The following is a 19,244-nucleotide window of genomic DNA, read 5'->3' on the forward strand; positions in this document are numbered from 1 at the left end:
GACTACTGCCAGTTTTAGCACAAGAAGCACATCTATAGCTTGGTCTATATTTTGAAACTTTTCCCAGTTGTCTTCCCAAAGGATGAAATGACTTTAAAATTTTATTTTGCTAGTTACTTCCCAACACTTTTTGTCACGTTTGTTCTTGAAATGAATATTATTGACAGTTTTCAAATCACTTATCACCAGTGAAGACCACTCACTGATGGACTCTAGTTAGTTTGGTACATTTTCTTACTTGATTCTGGTTTTCTTGTGCACATGAACCTCCACATTGAACAGCCTATGCCCATTGTTTGTATATTTTCTAGGTACAGAATTGAAGTTTTTTTTTTTTTTCCTAAACATGGTGAAAGTATCTCACAAGGTGATGATGAGACCAAATTACATAATGCATCTGAAATACTTTGAAGGGAGTACCATATTATATGGTTGCAGGTTAGAATGATAATTATTCATTGCTTCTAGGTATGACTTTTTTTTCTTTAGACAAAATGAAAGGTGTAGTAGCTCTTTCCTTCAATTGTGGTAGGTGGTGTCCTTAAGAAAGGAAACTGACCAACTGTGACCAATAAGAACCTGGTGAGTGAGGAGAAGCCTGGCCTTAAAGCTTTCCCTCCCAAATGGTGGCTGAGCAGTGGACTCTGATGGATTGGGGAGGGGGGGGGGTGGGGAGGGGAGAGAAAAGGAAAAACTGATCAAGTCTCACCGTAATCTAGTAAAAGTGGTTTTTAACAGCTCTGTATTTATGGTATAGAAATTGAATTTATTCAGGGTGCCTGGATGGCTAAATTGGTTAAGCTTTCGATTCTTGACTTGATCTCAGGGTTTGTGAAATTGATCCCCACATGGAGCTGAATGCTGACAGTGCAGAACCTGCTTGGGATTCTCTCTCTCCTCTCTCTCTCTGTCTCAAAATAAATAAACATTAAAAAAAAAGAAATTAAATAATACAAGTCAAATTCTTGTTGGAAAAGCAGTTCAGAATGTCTGATCATTTTATGGTGGATCAGGGTTTTTTTTGTACCTTTACATGGGTTTAAGATACAACTTTTTAAGGTCAGGAAGGAGTTACTACAAATCTACCTGTTGTCTGCTTATGTGTTTTCAGATATACGGTCAATATTTCTCAAACCAGGCTGATTATCAGAATCCTTTAAAGAGCTTTTTGCCAATTTTTTAGGCTCTTCCTTAGGTGCACTAAGTCAGAATCCTCTATATATAGTTGGAGCCTGGAAATCTTTTTAAAGTGCCCCAGATAATCCTGTTTGGGAAGCAAACTGCCAGTCTGTATCCTAAAACATGCATGACTAGAATTCTCAACAAATAGGCAATTTGAAAAATGAGTATAAACCCTCCCTTCAAAGCTGGTACCATAATTTTCTTAAGCATTGTGTAATATTTAGAAGCAGTTATTCCAAAAATATTAGAATGTATACAGAATATACACTAGAATATATACAGGACATAAAATATCCCTGTGTTTAAGTTACTAGAATTTGGTGAGTTTAACTTTCACAGACAGTATGATGATTCTATTCTGTAAGATTTCATGTTATGTCTCTGAATATAAAAATATTTATGGTTGTTTTACAAATACTGCATGGTTTAAGGGATAACATTAAAAGATGTTTTCAGAGAAAGGTGAAATTATCTGGGGGCACCTGGGTGGCTCAGTCAGTTGAGTGTCTGACTTTGGCTCAGGGCATGATCCCACAGTTCGTGAGTTCAAGCCCTGCATTGGGCTCTGTGCTGACAGCACGGAGACTGGAGCTTGCTTTTGAGTTCTGTGTCTCCCTCTGTCTCTGTGCCCCTCCCCTGCTCACGCGCTCTCTCTCTCTCTCTCTCAAAAATTAAAAAAAAACCATGAAAAAAATTAAAAAGAATTATCTGGAATAACAGTTCAAGATATCATAAATGTAAATTAAATGTATCTTTATTGTTTACTTAAGGGAAAAGTCAGATTTTTAGGTTTGCATTGTAATAACTATTGTTTTATAATGCCTCATTGAATATGCAGGGAACTAACAAAATATATTTTGGATATAAATTAAGGAAAACATGGAATAATAAATTCTTAGAACTATTAAGAACTTACTGTTCAAGGCCTTTTCACACCTCAAAGAAATACAGGTTTCCTCTGCTATCTGAAAGTAGCATGTTCCTATGAAACCTTTTATAAGCCAGAATGACATAAAGTGAAGAAGTAGTCACCATTCATTTATATGGAAAAATTTTTGTGCATTCCTAGATCCCAAAAATAACTTCTCTTTGCTTTTCTGAAGCAAAGAGAGTAACTTCTCTGCTTTTCTGTGCTTGGGACACATCTTGCTAATGGATGCACAAGATAAATTAAGATATAAAGCACAAATGCTCCCAGTCACAGTTCAGAACTATGACAGCTTGATGCTAGGATGCTGAATGTAGTTCCAAGCAAGGAGCTTGGTGGAGCCACTCTCCCTGGTTGGGGTACATGCTCTGTAACAGCTTGCAGTAAAACAAACACTGAATGCTGTTTTGCTTCTCGCCTTTTTTGTAAAAGCTGAACTCCTTTTCGGATTTCTTCAGTTAGCGGAAACAGGTACTAGTGTAGGTCTTTTGTGAGAGAGAGGTGGTGTAATATGAACTTTCAAAAAGCGGGAGTACCTGTATTTATTGAGCATTAGTTTTGTGTAAAGGTCCTGTCTTAAGATAGAGTTTAAAGACACAGTCAATTAAAGAATTACTTAAAATACTATGTGTACTAGGGGTAGCTTTGGTGTACCTGTAATCTGGTATGCTCATGGGGACATAACAGTTCACAGTGATGTTTCCTAGTGAATATATTACCTAAACTGGGTCTTTAAGGAAAACAGGAGGACATGTCATCAGAAGAAATGAGTGGAGGTGTAGCATTATGGAAATAGGTAATATCATATGCAGTGGTCTCGTGTTAAGAGAGAATATTTGAAAGAGTATTTGTACTCGCTATCTTTAGTTCTTTTTCTGCCATTCAGTCCTGGCTCTTCTCTGTTTCACTGTAGCAGCTCTTGTCAGGGTCACCAATGATGTCCACATTGCCACATTCAGTGGCTGGTTCTCTGTTCTCATCTTTTGATTTATCATCATCATTTGCCACAGTTGGTCACTCTCACCTCTTAAGACACTTCAGTGGCGTTTGGGACACATCTTAGTGTAGACATAGGTATTTCTTGGTTTACTTATTCTTTCAGCAAATATTTATTGAGTACCTGTTATTTGCCAGGGACTATTCTTTTTTTTAAATGTTTATTTATTATTTTTGAGAGAGAGAGCACGAGCAGGGGAGGGGCGCGCACACACACACACACACACACACACACAGAATCTGAAGCAGGCTCTAGGCTCTGAGCTGTCAGCAAAGAGCCCAACATGGGGCTTGAACCCAGGAACCATGAGATCATGACCTGAGCAGAAGTCAAACATTTAACCGACTGAGCCACCCAGGTGCCCCTAGGCTCTGTATTTTAACATTCTCAGGCAGTATGTGAACATATTAAAATTTGAAAAGCATGCTCTAGATCATTGGTTTTCAAAGTGTGTTCCTTTAACCAGCAGCATTAGCCTCACCTGAAAACTTGTTAGAACTACAGATTCTCAGGCTTCATTCTTACCTAATCAGGAACTTTAGGTAAGACTCAGCAGTCCATTTTAGTCACGTCCAGATGATACTGATGTAGTTTAAGTTTGAAAACACTGCTCTAGATTCCTGACTCTCAGCCCTGGCTGCATATTAGAATCACTTGGACAGTCAAAAAAACAAAGCAAACATAATAAAACCACCAATGACTGAATCTCATCCCTGCAAATTCTGATTAATTTGTTTAGGATAGCTCCGAAGTATAGTTTCTTTGTTGTTGTTTGCTTCTGTTTAAAAATTTTAAGCTTCCCAGATGATTCTAATGCAACCAGAGTTGAAAACCACTGTTCTAAATATAGTAGTAATCCATGTTTAGCTGGTGGGCTAGGAAGTCAACCTGAAAAAAACTTAAGGTCTGGTCAGATTTATTCACGTACTATTATGTATCATATAACGATGTGGATAATTTGCTAGATATTGAAATCCCTTTAAAAACTTCAGACCTCTTCACTCTTACCATTACTATTTAACATAGTGCTGGAAGTCTTAGCCACAGCAATCAGACAACAGAAAGAAACAGAAAGCATCCAGGTGGGCAGGGAAGGAGTCAAACTTTGACTATTTGGAGACAACGTGATACTCTATATAGAAAACCCAAAAGACTCCATCAAAAAATTGCTAAAACTAATAGTTGAATTCAGCAAAGTTGCAGGATATAAAATCAGTTTGCAGAAATCTGTTACATTTCAATAAATCAATAACAAAGTAGCAGAAAAAGAAATCAAGGAATTGATCCCATTTGCAGTTGCACCAAAAACAGTAATACCTAGGAATAAACCTAACTAAAGAGGTAAAAGATCTGTACTCTGAAGTCAGCAAAGTCGCAGGATATAAACTCAATGTACAGAAATCTGTGGCATTTCTATACATCAATAATGAAGCAGCAGGAAGAGAAATCAAGGAATTTATCCCATTTACAGTTGCACCAAAACCCATAAAATACCTAGGAATAAACTTAACCAGAGAGATAAAAGATCTGTACGCTGAAAAATAAAGAAAGCTTATGAAAGAATAGAAGACACAAAGGAATGGAAAAACATTCCAGGCTCATGGGTTGGAAGAATAAATATTGTTAATATGCCAATACTACCCAATGCAATTCCTATTAAAATAACTCCAGCATTCTTCACTAGAATTCACCAGAATTCTTCACAGAGCTACAACAAAAATTTTTTTAATTTGTATGGAACCAGAAAAGACTCGGAATAGCCAAAATTATGTTAAAAAGAAAACTAAAGCTGGAGGCATCTCAATTCTGGACTTAAAGCTGTATTACAGGGGCGCCTGGGTGGCGCAGTCGGTTAAGCGTCCGACTTCAGCCAGGTCACGATCTCGCGGTCCGTGAGTTCGAGCCCCGCGTCAGGCTCTGGGCTGATGGCTCGGAGCCTGGATCCTGTTTCCGATTCTGTGTCTCCCTCTCTCTCTGCCCCTCCCCTGTTCATGCTCTGTCTCTCTCTGTCCCAAAAATAAATAAAAAAACGTTGAAAAAAAAATAAAAAAAAAACTGTATTACAAAACTGTAATCATCAACACAGTATGGTACTGGCAGAAAAACAGACACATAGATCAATGGAACAAAATAGAGAACCCAGAAATGGACCCACAAATGTATGGCAAACTAATCTTTGACAAAGCAGGAAGGAATATCCAATGGAAAAAGGCAGTCTCTTTAGCAAATGGTGTCAGGGAAAACTGGATGGAAATGTGCAGAGGAATGAAAATGGATCTCTGTCTTACACCATATACAAAAATAAATTGAAAATGGATGAAAGACCTATGTATGAGAAAAGAAACTACCAAAACCCTAGAGGAGAACACAGGCAACAACTTCTTTAACCTCGTCTGGAACAACTTCTTACTAGACACGTCACTGAAGTCAAGGGAAACAAAAGCAAACATGAAGCATTGGGACTTCCTCAAGATAAAAAGCCTCTGCACAGCAAAGGAAACAGTCAACAAAACCAAAAGGCAGCCTATGGAATAGAAGATCTTTGTAAATGACATATTGGATAAAGGTTTAGCATCCAAGACCTATAAAGAACTTATCAAATTCAACACCCAGAAAACAAATAACCCAGTTAAGAAATGGGCAGAAGACATCAATAGACAATTTTCCAAAGAAGACATCCAGATGGCCAACAGACACATGAAAAGATGCTTGACACCACTCATCATCAGGGAAATACAAATCAAAACCACAAGGAGATACACCTCATACCTGTAAGAATGGCTGAAATTAACTCAAGAAATGGCAGGTGTTGGTGAGGATGAAGAGAAAGGGGAACTCTCTTACACTGTTGGTAGAAATCCAAACTGGTGCAGACCCTCTGGAGAACAGTGTGGAGTTTCCTCAAAGTTAAAGATAGAACTACCCTATGATCCAGCAATTGCACTATTAAGTATTTATACAAAGGATACAAAAATACATATCTGAAGGGGCATTTGCACCCGATTGTTTATAGCAGCATGATCAACAATAGCCAAACTATGGAGAGAGCCCAAGAGTCCACTGACTGATGGATAAAGAAGATGTGGCATATATATAAAATGGAATATTACTCAGCCATTGAAAGAATGAAATCTTGCCATTTGCGATGATACGGAGCTAGAATGCATTATGCTAAGTGAAATAAGTCAGTCAGAGAAAGAGAGATAACATACGACTTAAGTCATGTGTAATTTAAGAAACAAAATAGATGAGGGGTGCCTGGGTGGGTCAGTCGGTTAAGCGTCCAGCTTCGACTGAGGTCATGATCTCACGGCTCATGGGTCTGAGTCCCGCATCAGGCTCTGTGCTGACAGCTCAGAGCCTGGAGCCTGCTTCAGATTTCTGTATCTCCCTCTCCCCCTCCCCTGTTCATGCTCTGTCTCTCAAAAATAAATAACATTAAAAAAAAAAAAAACAGATGAACAAATGGGAAGGCGGGGAAGAGGAGAGAGGAAAACAAACCACAAGAGACCCTTAGAGGACTACAGTAGAGAACAAACTGACGGTTGATGGAGAAATTGGGTGGGAGATGGACTAGATGGTGATGGTTATTAAGGAGGTCACTTGTGATGAGTACTGGGTGTTGTATGTAAGTGATGAATCCACTGAATTCTCCTGAAACCAATATCGCGCTGTATGTTAACCAAAATTTAAATTAAAAAACAAAAGAAAACAAAAAACCTCCTGACTTGTTGCCTAAGGACCTCCCATGCTGGACTGCATAAATCTCTATGTTTGGAGATTACCAAAAAAAAAAAAAAAAAAGCAATCCTCAGTATGGTTTTCTGTTTATTGATGGATCTGGTCAGTATCATCAGGGACTTAAAACATTAAAAGGAAGATAACATACATCATCAGTTCAGAAAAATGCTCACTCACTGGGGACCTGAAAGCTTCACTTAATGGGCAAAGTTATGTGCATCCTGGATGTATCAAGATGATGTATCAGATGGTGATTTCAACAGACTCCAGGAACAGTTGCAGTGGGTCTGCCTGAGCAATTTGGGCCATGGAAAGACCAAGATTGTCCATTAATAAATTCCATTTTGGAGTCAGAATCTGCACTCAGAAATAAACCAAATATGTTAATATTTGATAGGACATATAAATACATCAAAAGGACAGATCATCCCTACCCTGTGAAATTCTAAAGTGGATGTATTTTCACAGACAGTTCAGATAGCACAATAGGTACATGTCCAGTCAGAAAAGTAGTGGAATGCTGTGTTTTGAAGGGCTTGAAACCACATGTTGCTGTTAACCAAGCATAAAGCAGCCACTAAAGAGCAGTCAGACTTCAGTCTGTAAGGCCAGCAAGTTCTGCATTGTGTCTCAGTATGGATCAGTATTCTGAGACAGCATAGCACACTGGCAAGGGGTTACACCTAACCAGCATAAACAAGCTGCTTTGGTTACTGTGGTATCTGTTCTAATTACAGGTAGATCATGGCATCACCATATTGGCCAAAGACTGCAAGAATGGGTACAAAGGCCTTCATAGCTCCTGGATTTCCTATCTAAAGTATTACCATCTGTTGGCCAGTGTAATTTAAAGGTGAATTGGATTGTTAAAACGTCAAGTGAAATACAGTGCCTGTCTTAAGACACTGGCATGCATATCCATCTGAGGTAGTAAGCATAGGGGAAAAACACTAACTTCTTGGTATTGGTTGAGTACTAGAATGAGGGGATAGGCATGGGACAAAAGATTGGAGTCCATACGCAGGCTCAATTCATTATAACACCACAAAATTCTTTATTTTTCTTCTGGGATGGACAGCTCATAATGTTGGATTGGCAAACAGGAAGTTCTGATTGTAGGAGTTGTTAACTCAGATTTCACTCTAAAAGTTACCTTGTTATTCACAACTGGGGGGAGAATATCTGGTTTTACTTTAATCCAGAGGCTGGGGAAAATAGCGATAAGGCAGAGAGACAGATGGGACATGAAGTGAGAATTCTGGATTATATCATTGCTATGGATGGATGGTGTCAACATCTTGACGGAGCCCAAAAAAGGGAGAGATCATTGTCATGGATGCTTAAAAGCATGGAATATGAGGCATAACAGAGAGTACCTGATTGAAATTAAAGAACCAGAAATAAATTGTTGGCAAGAGAAGTGTACATAGCCTATTCCCCAAATCAGAAGAACTGAGCTGTGCAGGTTCCTTGTCAAGGAAATGCTCCTGCTCTTCCTGTGAATCATGTACCTAGTTCACCTCCAACAAAGAGGACAACCATTTTCTGCTTCAAATCCATTGGAATCTCTTTTCAATTCCGTGGGAGACTGACTTTCTTAGGAGATACAGTACTAGACACCACTGCCTCCGGTGGGGAAGCTCTCATTACATATTTATTTCAGTCTGTGGAGCATAATTAAAATTGCCACAGGCAGTTGCTCTTAAGAATTTTTCAGTTTTTGCTTGGAATGATGTTGCTCGTGATATTATTTAAATTAGCCACAAGATGATGATGTAACCAAGTCTAACCACCTCAGTGTCCATATTTTTACAGGTGGTTGATCAGGTGCAAGGCATAATACCCAACCAGGAGTGGAAAGTGAAAGGCCATTCTAAGTCTTGTAACATAGGTGATGACTAACTACAGACTCTATAGATTAGTCATCATTACTTGGTTGCAGTGTGACTTTTCTAATTATTAGTTAACTTGTGGACAATATTATTTAGCAAAGGTGGCACTACTAGCATGGTAAGAAATATTACCGGTAACCTGGATGTTAGATTCAGATGGCATGCACTTGGAAAGGGTAATATTTGTAACCCCGAAGAGACTGTGTAAGAGAGTGAGGGTGACTTGATAAGGAGTATGAGAGGGGCACCTGGGTGGCTTAGTTGGTTAAACATCCAACTCTTGATGTCGGCTCAGGTCAGGATCTCACAGGTTGTGAGAGCAAGCCCTTTGTTGGGCTCTATACTTAGTGTGGAGCCTGCTTGGGATTCTCTCCCTCTGCCTCCCTCCCTCCCTCCCTCCCTCCCTCCGTCTCCCTCCCTCCCTCCGTCTCCCTCCCTCTCCTCTCCTTTCTCCTTTCTCCTTTCTCCTTTCTCCTTTCTCCTTTCTCCTTTCTCCTTTCTCCTTTCTCCTTTCTCCTTTCTCCTTTCTCCTTTCTCCTTTCTCCTTTCTCCTTTCTTCTCTCTCCTTCTGCCCCTCCCGTGCTCACACACACTTTCTGTCACTCTCAAAATAATAAACTTAAAAAATCAGAGTATGAGAGGCTTGGTAGGCGCCCCCCTCAACGAGTTGTTGTTATGTTTTTAAAATTAGTGATATACACTATAGAATACAATTATAAGAAATTGAAAGGTGTAGAAAAATATTTACCCACATCTTGTAATCTGGAGATAATACTACTGTGTTTTATTTTTTTTAAGTTTATTTTGACAGAGGGAGAGAGCGAGCCAACGAGAGGCAAAGGGAGAGAGAGAATCCCAAGCAGGCTCCATGTTTTCAGTGCAGAGCCCAACGTACGGCTTGATCCCAGGAACTGTGAGATCGTGACCTGAGCCAAAATCAAGAGTCAGATGCTCAACTGACTGAGCCACCCAGGCGCCCCTAATATGTGTTTTAAATTGGCACCCCAATTTATTTCTGGTTCTTTAATTTCAATCAGGTACTCTCTGTTTTGCCTCATATTCCATGCTTTTAAGCATCCATGACAATGATCTCTCCCTTTTTTGGGCTCCGTCAAGATGTTGACACCATCCATCCATAGCAATGATATAATCCAGAATTCTCACTTCATGTCCCATCTGTCTCTCTGCCTTATCGCTATTTTCCCCAGCCTCTGGATTAAAGTAAAACCAGATATTCTCCCCCCAGTTGTGAATAACAAGGTAACTTTTAGAGTGAAATCTGAGTTAACAACTCCTACAATCAGAACTTCCTGTTTGCCAATCCAACATTATGAGCTGTCCATCCCAGAAGAAAAATAAATTAAGAATTTTGTGGTGTTATAAGCCTTTTTTTTTTTTTTTTTGGTAAGATCTATGCTCAATGTGGGGCTTAAACTCATGACCCTGAGATCAAGAGTCACATGTTGTACTGACTGAGCCAGCCAGGTGCCCCTTCTTTTAAGCCTTTTAGATACATATATTCCTTTTTAAAAAGTCTTTGTGTTTTTAGAGCAGTTTTAGGTTTGCATCAAAATTGAAAGGAAGGTACAAATTTCTCGTATATTCCCTGCCCCACACATGCATAGCCTCCCCAATATCCACATCACTCACCAGAATGGTACACTTTTTACCAAGGATGAATATACATTGACACATCATAATCACCCCAAATCCATGGTTTACCTTAGGGTTCACTCTTGGTGTTATATATTCTATGGGTTTGGACAAAAATGTACAGTGACATCCGTCATTATAATAACATATTTTCACTGCCGTAAAAATCCTCTGTGCTCTGCCTGTTCACTCCCTAGCTCTACCACGCACAACAGGTAACGTTTTGCCTTTTCCAGAATGTCATGTAGTTGGAATCATACAGTACGTAACCTTTTCAGATGGACTTCTGTCATTTAGTAATATGCATTTAAGTCTCCTTCATGTGTTTTCATGGCTTGATAGCTCATTTCTTTTTAGTGCTAAATATTCCATTGTCTGGACGTAGCATTTATCCATCCACCTACTGAAGGACATCTTCCAAGCTTTGGCAACAGTGAATAAAGCTCCTGCAAACATCTATGTGTAGGTGTTTGGGTAGACAAAAGTTTTTAACTATTTTGGGTAAACACTAAGGAACACAATTGCTGGATTATATGTCAACAGTATGTTTAGTTTTGTAAGCAACCATCAAACTGTCTTCCAAAGTTGTACAATTTTTGCATTCCCACCAGCAATGTATGAAAGTCTCTGTTGCTCATCCTCCTCAGCATTTGGTATTGTCAGCGTTCTGGATTTTGGCCATTCTAATAGACATGTAGTGTTGTCTTGTGATTTGCATTTCCCTGATGACATGATGTGAAGCATCTTTTCATATGCTTATTTGCCATCTGTATATCTTCGTTGATGAGGGGTATGTTAAGGTCTATGGCCTACCTTCTCTGACAGCACCGAGTCTGCTTTGGATTCTCTCCTTCCCTCTCTTTCTGAACCTCTCCCCTGCTCACGTGCTCTTTCTCTCTCAAAATAAATGAATAAACTTAAGGGGAAAAAAAAGGTCTTTGGCCTAATTAGTAATTGAGTTCTTTATTTTCTTATTGTTGAATTTTAAGAGGTCTTTGTTTTAGATAACAGTTCTTATCAGATGTGTCTTTTGCAAATGTTTTCTCCCCATCTGTGGCTTGTCTTCACATATTTTGACATTGTCTTTCACAGAGCAGAAGTTTTTTATTTTAAGTAAGTCCAGTTTATCAATTATTACTTCATCTATCACGTATATGGTGTTGTATCTAAAAAGGCATCACCATAACTGAGGTCATCTAGGTATTTTCCCATGTTTTTTTCTAGTAATTTTATGGTTTTATGTTTTGTATTTAGGTCTATTATCCATTTTAAGTTAATTTTTGTGAAGGATGTAAGGTCTTTGTTTAGATTCACTTTTTGCATGTAGTTGTCCATTTGTTCTAGCATTATTTGTTGAACAGACTTTCTTTTTCCATTGTTTTGCTTTTGCTTCTTTCTCAAATACCAGTTGATTATATTTATGAGGGTCTGTTTCTGAGCTGTCTCATCTATAAGTGTTTTTGAGTTCCACTATATGTTCAGCAATATACTAGGCAATATGTGGAATACAACTTAACTGTAATATTGACTCCAAGAATACTAGGAAAATACTCATGCTTTCTTTCTCATTAAGAAAATTGGAGGGCACCTGGGTGGCTCAGTTGGTTAAACGTCTTTCAGCTCATGGTTTGTGAGTTCGAGCCCCATGCTGGGCTCTGTGCTAACAGTGTGAAGTCATCTGGGATTCTGTTACTTCCTCTCTCTCTGCCCCTCCCCTGCTCACCCTCTCTGTCTCTCTGTCTCTCTCTCAAAATAAATAAACTTAAAAAAAAATTTTTTTAAAAAGAAAGAAAAAAAAAATTGGAGCTGGTCTGGACTGAGAATCCAGATGCCCAGGGTATTAATGTAGCAGCAAAATAAGTTCCAAGGCCTACAGCTCTTTCATTCAGATGTTTCCACCTGTGCAGTTGCAGATTTCCAACATCCTTTTTCAGATCCATGACAAGGTTATTCTAGCAGAGAAAGAACACTGCATTGGGAGACAACCTGGGTTCTAGTCCTCACTATCATTAACTAGTACGGAAACATTAACCAGAAGATATTGAAGCTGGAGAACTTGTTGTGGAGTTCACATTTTTTGTAGGCAGCTGCATAGCCTGGGTCAAAGAACATTAGCACAGTGGAGTCATGTATTTTCATCTGCTTACCTGGTATGCCCAGCTCAGCTCTAAGCCGAGCTCTAAGCTGGAAACAGACCCACTCATTGGGGCGGCTTTATCTCAATATAGATAGGCTTCTAGTAACAATAAAGGTGGTTCAGATTTCTGTCTGTTCCTTATATTATGTGGTCTGAGATGAAAGTACCTGCAGCCATGAGTAGAAATCCATTTTTAGTATTTTGTCATTTACAGATTCTTTATTTTTTAATGCTACACTCCAGGCAATAAATCTTTGTGAGGAGGGAAAGTTCCTTAGCTGTTTAGTAATGCTGATGAATTTGATTGCTTGGAAATTAGTATATGAACAGTGAATTAAGGATGTGAGATTGTTAAAAGTAGTCTAAGGTTAATTACTTATGGGGGTGTTAGTTGGTACAAATAGGAGTTGTGATTATGGTAGATATTCCAGAATAAATCTACATTGTCACTTCAAAAAAAAAATTGGAACCATCAGAACTGTCAGATTTTACCTACCCATCAGCAGTACATCCAGCTCCTATCTCATATTAATCTCTCCATGTGTGAATGAGATCCTGCTCCAGATCTCATTGCCTGCTCCAGAGTTTCTCCCTGGTCACCTATATCAGTATTGTTGATGATTCTTCTAAGTTGATTCCTGTTAGCACATAAAATATGCTTAAAAGATAGTCTTTTCAAGAAACAATATTAAAAACAAATGAATATCCACATGGGGAAAAAAATGAACCTCACCATATACAAAATGTAAGTCAAATTAGATTATATACCTTAAACACCAAAGGTAACACTATAAAATTTCTATTAAAAAAGTATAGGAAATAGGGCATAAAAAGGATAATGTAAGGAAAATTATAAATAAATAATATAAAATTGTAATAAAATTAGTGTAAATAAATAATATAGAATTAAAACTTTAGACTTCCAGGTAACTGAAGACAGTGGTGGGTATGTAGTAAGTAACCTTCCAGAGTGTCATCCCCAAATAATTCAAAATCACTTCACAAGTATGCAGTTTCTATGCAAAGCCCTAGCCTTGCCATTACTTAAGCAGAGAATAACAAAACTGTAAAATAACTGTAAGTAAAAAGAGAAAAACAAATTCTACCTACAGTTTTATAAGCTCTTTCCTCCTTATCACTGAGCTCTGAGCAGGGAGCACCTTAACCAAAAACAAACAAAAAACAACAAAAACCTATGAAAGCAGTATCTTGATTGAATAATGTAAGAATAAAAACAAAAAGAACTATAGATAATGCTATAACCTAGTTAGTAAAATTGTTTCCTACAGGGCTAGCAATTCTGAAACAACTTTGTGTATATCATATTTAAATAGACTTGAGGTTATGAAAGACTAATTTCTCACTCTTGGAAGAAGTTATACATAAAGGAAGAAGTCTTCAGTGAACCCTGTGGTTTTGGATTAGAATCAGATGTATCAATATGAACTCATGGTTTTTAGATATATACCCCCAAAGATACATAATATAGCCATGTGTATATACATGGGTTAGTACACTACATATATTTCTCAGCTCTGTCTGCAGCCTAGAAGGAATACCACTCCAATAACAATGGCCACCTCTGCTGCCCAGATCTTGTTCTCTAAATACCATTTGCCAATAAAAGGCTTCCTAGAGAAGCAGTTAATTACAGGGCTGGAGCAGGAAAAATGCTAGATGAGCCTGGAATATATTGTGGTTCCTCAAAGTAGGTCAATGCAAAACAGATGTTGGCTTTTTGAAAAAATAAGGGAGCCAACCTGAAGGATCTCCTGAAGGTCAAAGATGCAACAATTTGAGCTACAAGATAAATAACGATAGTATTGAATTTTAACCCATCGAATAAAACAGGACTATCAAACAGCAGACCCTGGGCTAAATATGGCCTGCCATCTATTTTTGTAAATAAAGTTTTATTGGAAAACAGACATGACTATTTGTTTTTGCAGCCTTTTTTTTTTTTTTTAATAGTCCCTCTAAGGAACCCTTTTAGGTATTTTTTTCTTAATTGCCCCAACCCACCACAAAATTTTATTACCACAGATAAACTATATATCAATTTATGTACCATATATGTATCTATACTTTCTTCATAAAAAGAGTAAGACCTTCACACCCACAAGAACCAGTTCTTAACCCCATGGAAGTGATGTTGCTCCCAATGAGAGTGCATGGTTTACATATCATCAATGGCTGATTTGGAATTATAACCATAAAGTTGAGTAGCTGTAACAGAGGTTGTATGGCAGGCAAAGCTTAAAGTATTTACTGTCTGTCACTTTACGGAAAAAAAATTGTTATTAAAATACCCATGGGGGCATCTGGGTGGTTCAGTTGGTTAAGCATCTGGCTCTTGATTTCGGCTCAGCCCATGATCTCACAGTTTGTGGGTTCGAGCCCCACATTGGGCTCTATGCCGACAGCACAGAACCTGGTTGGGGTTCTCTGTCTCCGTCTTTCTCTGCCCTTCCCCTGTTTACTCTCTATTTCTCTGTCTCTCAAAAATGAATAAACATTTTTTAAAAATCTTAAAATTCCCATGAATTCAACTGTATAAACAATGGATTAAATAAAAGAGAGGGGTGCCTGGGTGGTTTAGTTGGTTGAGCATCTGACTTTTGATTTCCACTCAGGTCATGATCTTGCGGTTCGTGGGGTGGAGCCCTGAGTTGGGCTCTGTGCTGATAGCACGGTGGAGCCTGCTTGGGATTCTGTCTTTCTTTCTCTCTCTGCCTCTACCGTGCTTTCACGTGCACTCTCTCTCTCAAAATAAATAAATAAACTTTAAATAAGAGAGAAAATATAGTTCTTCCTATGGCCAAAATAAAGACAAGAATTAAGTGTTTGTGAGGATGTGAAGAAAAAAGAACTTTTGTGCACTATTGGTGGGAGCATAAATTAGTATAGCCACTGTGAAAACAGTATGGAAGATTCCTCAAAAAATTAAAAATAGAAATACCATATGATCCAGTAATTCCAGTAGTAGGTATTTACCCAAAGAAAACAAAAATTCTAAGAGATATACAAAACCCCATGTTTATTACAGCATTATTTACAGTAGCCAGTATGGAAGTAACCTAAGTGTCCATTGATAGATGAATGGATAAGGAAGATGTAGTATATTTACACACACAGACTATACTATACAGCTATAAAAAAGGATGAGATCTTGCTACTTGCAGAAACATGGATGGACCTAGAGGGTATTATGCTTTTTTTTTTTTTTTAATGTTTGCTTATTTTTGCCAGAGAGAGAGTCAGAACATGAACAGGGGAGGGGCAGAGAGAGAGGGAGACACAGAATCTGAAGCAGGCTCCAGGCTCTGAGCTGTCAGCACAGGGCCCAACGTGGGGCTTGAACTCACCAACCTTGAGATCATGACCTGAGCTGAAACCAAGAGTTGGATGCTTAACTGACTGAGCCACCCAGGTGTTATGCTAAGTGAAATAAATCAGACTGAGAAAGACATACCATATGATTTCACTCATGTGAAACATAAAAAACAAAGCAAATGAACAAAAAGCAGAACCAGACCTAAAAATACAGAGAATAAACTGACGGTTGCCAAAGGAAAAAGAGGTAGGGGGGTAGGCATACTAGGTGAGAGGGAATGAGGGATACAGGCTTCCAGTTATGGATAAGTCATGGGAATAAAAGACACAGTATAGGGAATATAGCCAATGATACTATAATAGTGTTGTATGGTGACAGATGGTAGCTACACTTGTGGTGAGCATAGCATAACATATAGAGAAGTTGAAACACTATGTTGTACACTTGAAACTAATGTAACATTGTATGTCAACTATACTCAAAAAATTAAAAATTAAAATTAAAAAATTTTCCTTATGGTAGAATTCCAATCAATAAATGTAGAAGAAAAGAGGAAATAGGAGGATCGCATAAGGCAAATAGTACAGTAGCAACTGTTTCAGGCAAGGCCTAGCAGTGGATGCTAAAATTAGTGAATGAACGTTTGAGGAGAAACAGGATCTGCATGGAGTCAAAGCATCTCCCCTAAAATACATATTGACAACAAAGAGAAGCTTTGTAGTAACCTTACAGTGGAAAAACATGGCAAGCACCAGCTTATCTAAGGAATTGAGGTAAACATCATCAGTAATAATGCACATTGACATCCTTGATATGATGAACTAAGAAGAACAAATACAATTTTTGTGGTATACTTGCCAAAAATGCATGATCTCACTCCAATTATGGAAAAATGTGTTACAAATCCAAATTGAGGGACATTTTACAAAATAAGTGATTAGTACTCTTCAAAAGTATAGCATCATATATTCTCTCTCTCTCTCTCCCTCTCTCAAAATAAACACTTTTTTAAAAAGACTTTAGGAGCACCTGGGTGGCTCGGTCGGTTAGGCGTCCGAATTCGGTTCAGGTCATGATCTCACGGTCTGTGAGTTCGGGCCCCACGTCGGGCTCTGTGCTGACAGCTCAGAGCCTGGAGCCTGCTTCGGATTCTGTGTCTCCCTCTCTCTCTGCCCCTCCCCCGCTCATGCTCTGTCTCTCTCTGTCTCAGAAATAAATAAATGTTAAAAAAAAAAATTTAAGAAGACTTTTAAAAAAGGGGCGCCTGGGTAGCTCATTCAGTTGAGCATCCAACTCTTGGTTTCTGCTCAGGTCATGGTCTCACTGTCCATGGGATGGAGCTTCAGATTGGGCTCTGTGCTGATAGCACAGAACCTGCTTGGGACTCACTCTCTCCCTCTCTCTTCCCCTCCCCTACTGGCTTGCACTCACGTGTGTGCGTTCTCTGTCTCTCAAAATAAATAAACATTAAAAAAAAAAAAAGACTTTCAAAAGTATACCATCATGAAAGACAAAGAAACTGTTACAGAGATTGAAGTTGCTAATGAGAATTAAATGCAACTATCCTACCCTGGATAGGATCTTGAAACAGAAAAACTTCAGTGAGAAAACTGGTGAATTTTGAATAAGTAGTTTACAGGGGGTACTAATGTTAATTTCCTCTTTCTTATTGTACCAAGATTATACTAGAGCAGTGGGGTGAGGGATTTAAGAGAACTGTTTATACTATTTTTGCAACTTTTTTGATGAATCTAATTAGTCTAAAATAAAAAGTCTCAACAATTTTTAAATCTTTTGGGGCACCTGGGTGGCTCAGTCGGTTAGACATCCGACTTCAGCTCAGGTCATGATCTCGCGGTTTGTGGGTGCAAGCACCGTGTGGGGCTCTGTGCAGACAGCTAGGAGCCTGGAGCCTGCCTTGGGTTCTGTGTCTCCCTTTCTCTCTGCTCCTACCCCACTCATGCTCTCGCTCTGTCTCTCAAAAATAAATAAACATTAACAAAAAATTTTTAAAAATTAAAATCTTTTGCTGTTTAAAAGATACCGTTAAGAAAATGAAGACAGTCCCCAAACTGGGAAACACAGTTCCAAAACATATGTTTGAGAAAAGAATTGTATCCAGAATATATCAAGAACTCTTACAATGCAGTAATAGGACAACAGACCAATTAAAAAATAGGCCAAATGCTTTTTGCCCAGAGTCTGACCCAATTGTAGGAAGAGCACGACAGTGTCCAGAGGCTCATACTCTGGACTTTCTAGTCATAGTACGATGAAGTAGAGCCCCTGGGAGATTGAGAGTTGGGGGAGTTTATGGAGAGCAGGGAGATCTCATAAAGTTACATTTGATGTCCTAGACTCTTACGCTGCACATGGTTGGAACTAATTAGAAACAGCGTATCAAAGGCTTTGAAAACTGAACTATAATCATCCAGCTTCCAAATTGGCCCCTGTGGTGTGTACATGTGGTAATACTACAAAGGCTTTAAAAATTAAACTAACATTGGGACCATAGAAGGAGAACTGGGACATGTGCCCTGAACCTAACCAGAGTGCTTGCCTGCTGAAACACAGCATTCTCTAGAGGATTTTAACAGGGCCCAGGGTTTATAGCACAGTATTCCAAATGTCCAGGATATAATCCAAAATGATCTCACAAAAAATTAGGAAATTCTTAAGAACTTATAAAAGACAGTAGTTATCAGCCCCACAATGAAGTAAGTGTTGGAATTATCGAAGAATTTAGAGCAGTTGTTATAACTATATGCCGTGAAGTAAATGGGAATGTTCTTGAAACAAATGAAATGTTTTAAGTTCTCAGCAAGGAAATAGAAGCTGTAGAAAAATGGAATATTTTTGGTGAAGTTTTGGGGTGGTGGGGGTCTGGAGCCAATGACCAAGAAAGAATTCTTGAGACTTCTTTGGTGCAAAAAGGTGATTTTATTAAAGCACGGGGACAGGACTCTGGGCAGGAAGTACGCATTGCAAGTGTGGGAGGTGACCGTTTTATGTGGGGGGAGGTAGGAGATAAAGTCAAGAGGGAGTTTCCAAAGAGACTTTCCCGTGCTAAAGACTTACTAGAGGCCTAGCTATTGTCAAACTAAGGTTGTTTTTCCCCTCTAGCAAAGCATTAACATTAAGATAGTAGGGAGTTCCTGGACTTTAGGACATTGATGGGATTGCCTTTTTCTGGTAAACTGTTGGAGACTTATTTGTTTTTTGTCATTTCCTGTTTTTGGGTAGCTGGGAGCTACTGATCAATTTAGGAAGTAATGTCATTTTAACAAAATTGCAGTATTACAATATTATATATAACACGTTGTAATTATATTACAGTGTATCTTTCCACTTATTTAGATCTTTTAAAAATGAACGATGTT

At 38.5% G+C, this 19,244-nt stretch overlaps 1 protein-coding gene across 8 annotated transcripts in view; it reads left to right on the forward strand.

Moving 5' to 3' along the window:
* Positions 1-19,244, forward strand: part of EML5 (EMAP like 5) — a 190,514-nt gene that overhangs the window by 3,380 nt on the left and 167,890 nt on the right. The window contains exon 1 of one of the 8 annotated variants that reach the window (XM_086709060.1): positions 7,458-7,701. The exons of the other annotated variants lie outside the window; for them this stretch is intronic. The gene's annotated coding sequence lies outside the window, so the exon portion shown is untranslated. Of the gene's footprint in view, positions 1-7,457; positions 7,702-19,244 lie in introns of those variants that run through there. 8 annotated transcript variants of the gene reach the window in all.

The sequence above is a fragment of the Puma concolor genome, chromosome B3 (assembly GCF_028749965.1).
Source record: "Puma concolor isolate L17-30 chromosome B3, mPumCon1.1.hap2, whole genome shotgun sequence".
NCBI lineage: Eukaryota > Metazoa > Chordata > Mammalia > Carnivora > Felidae > Puma > Puma concolor.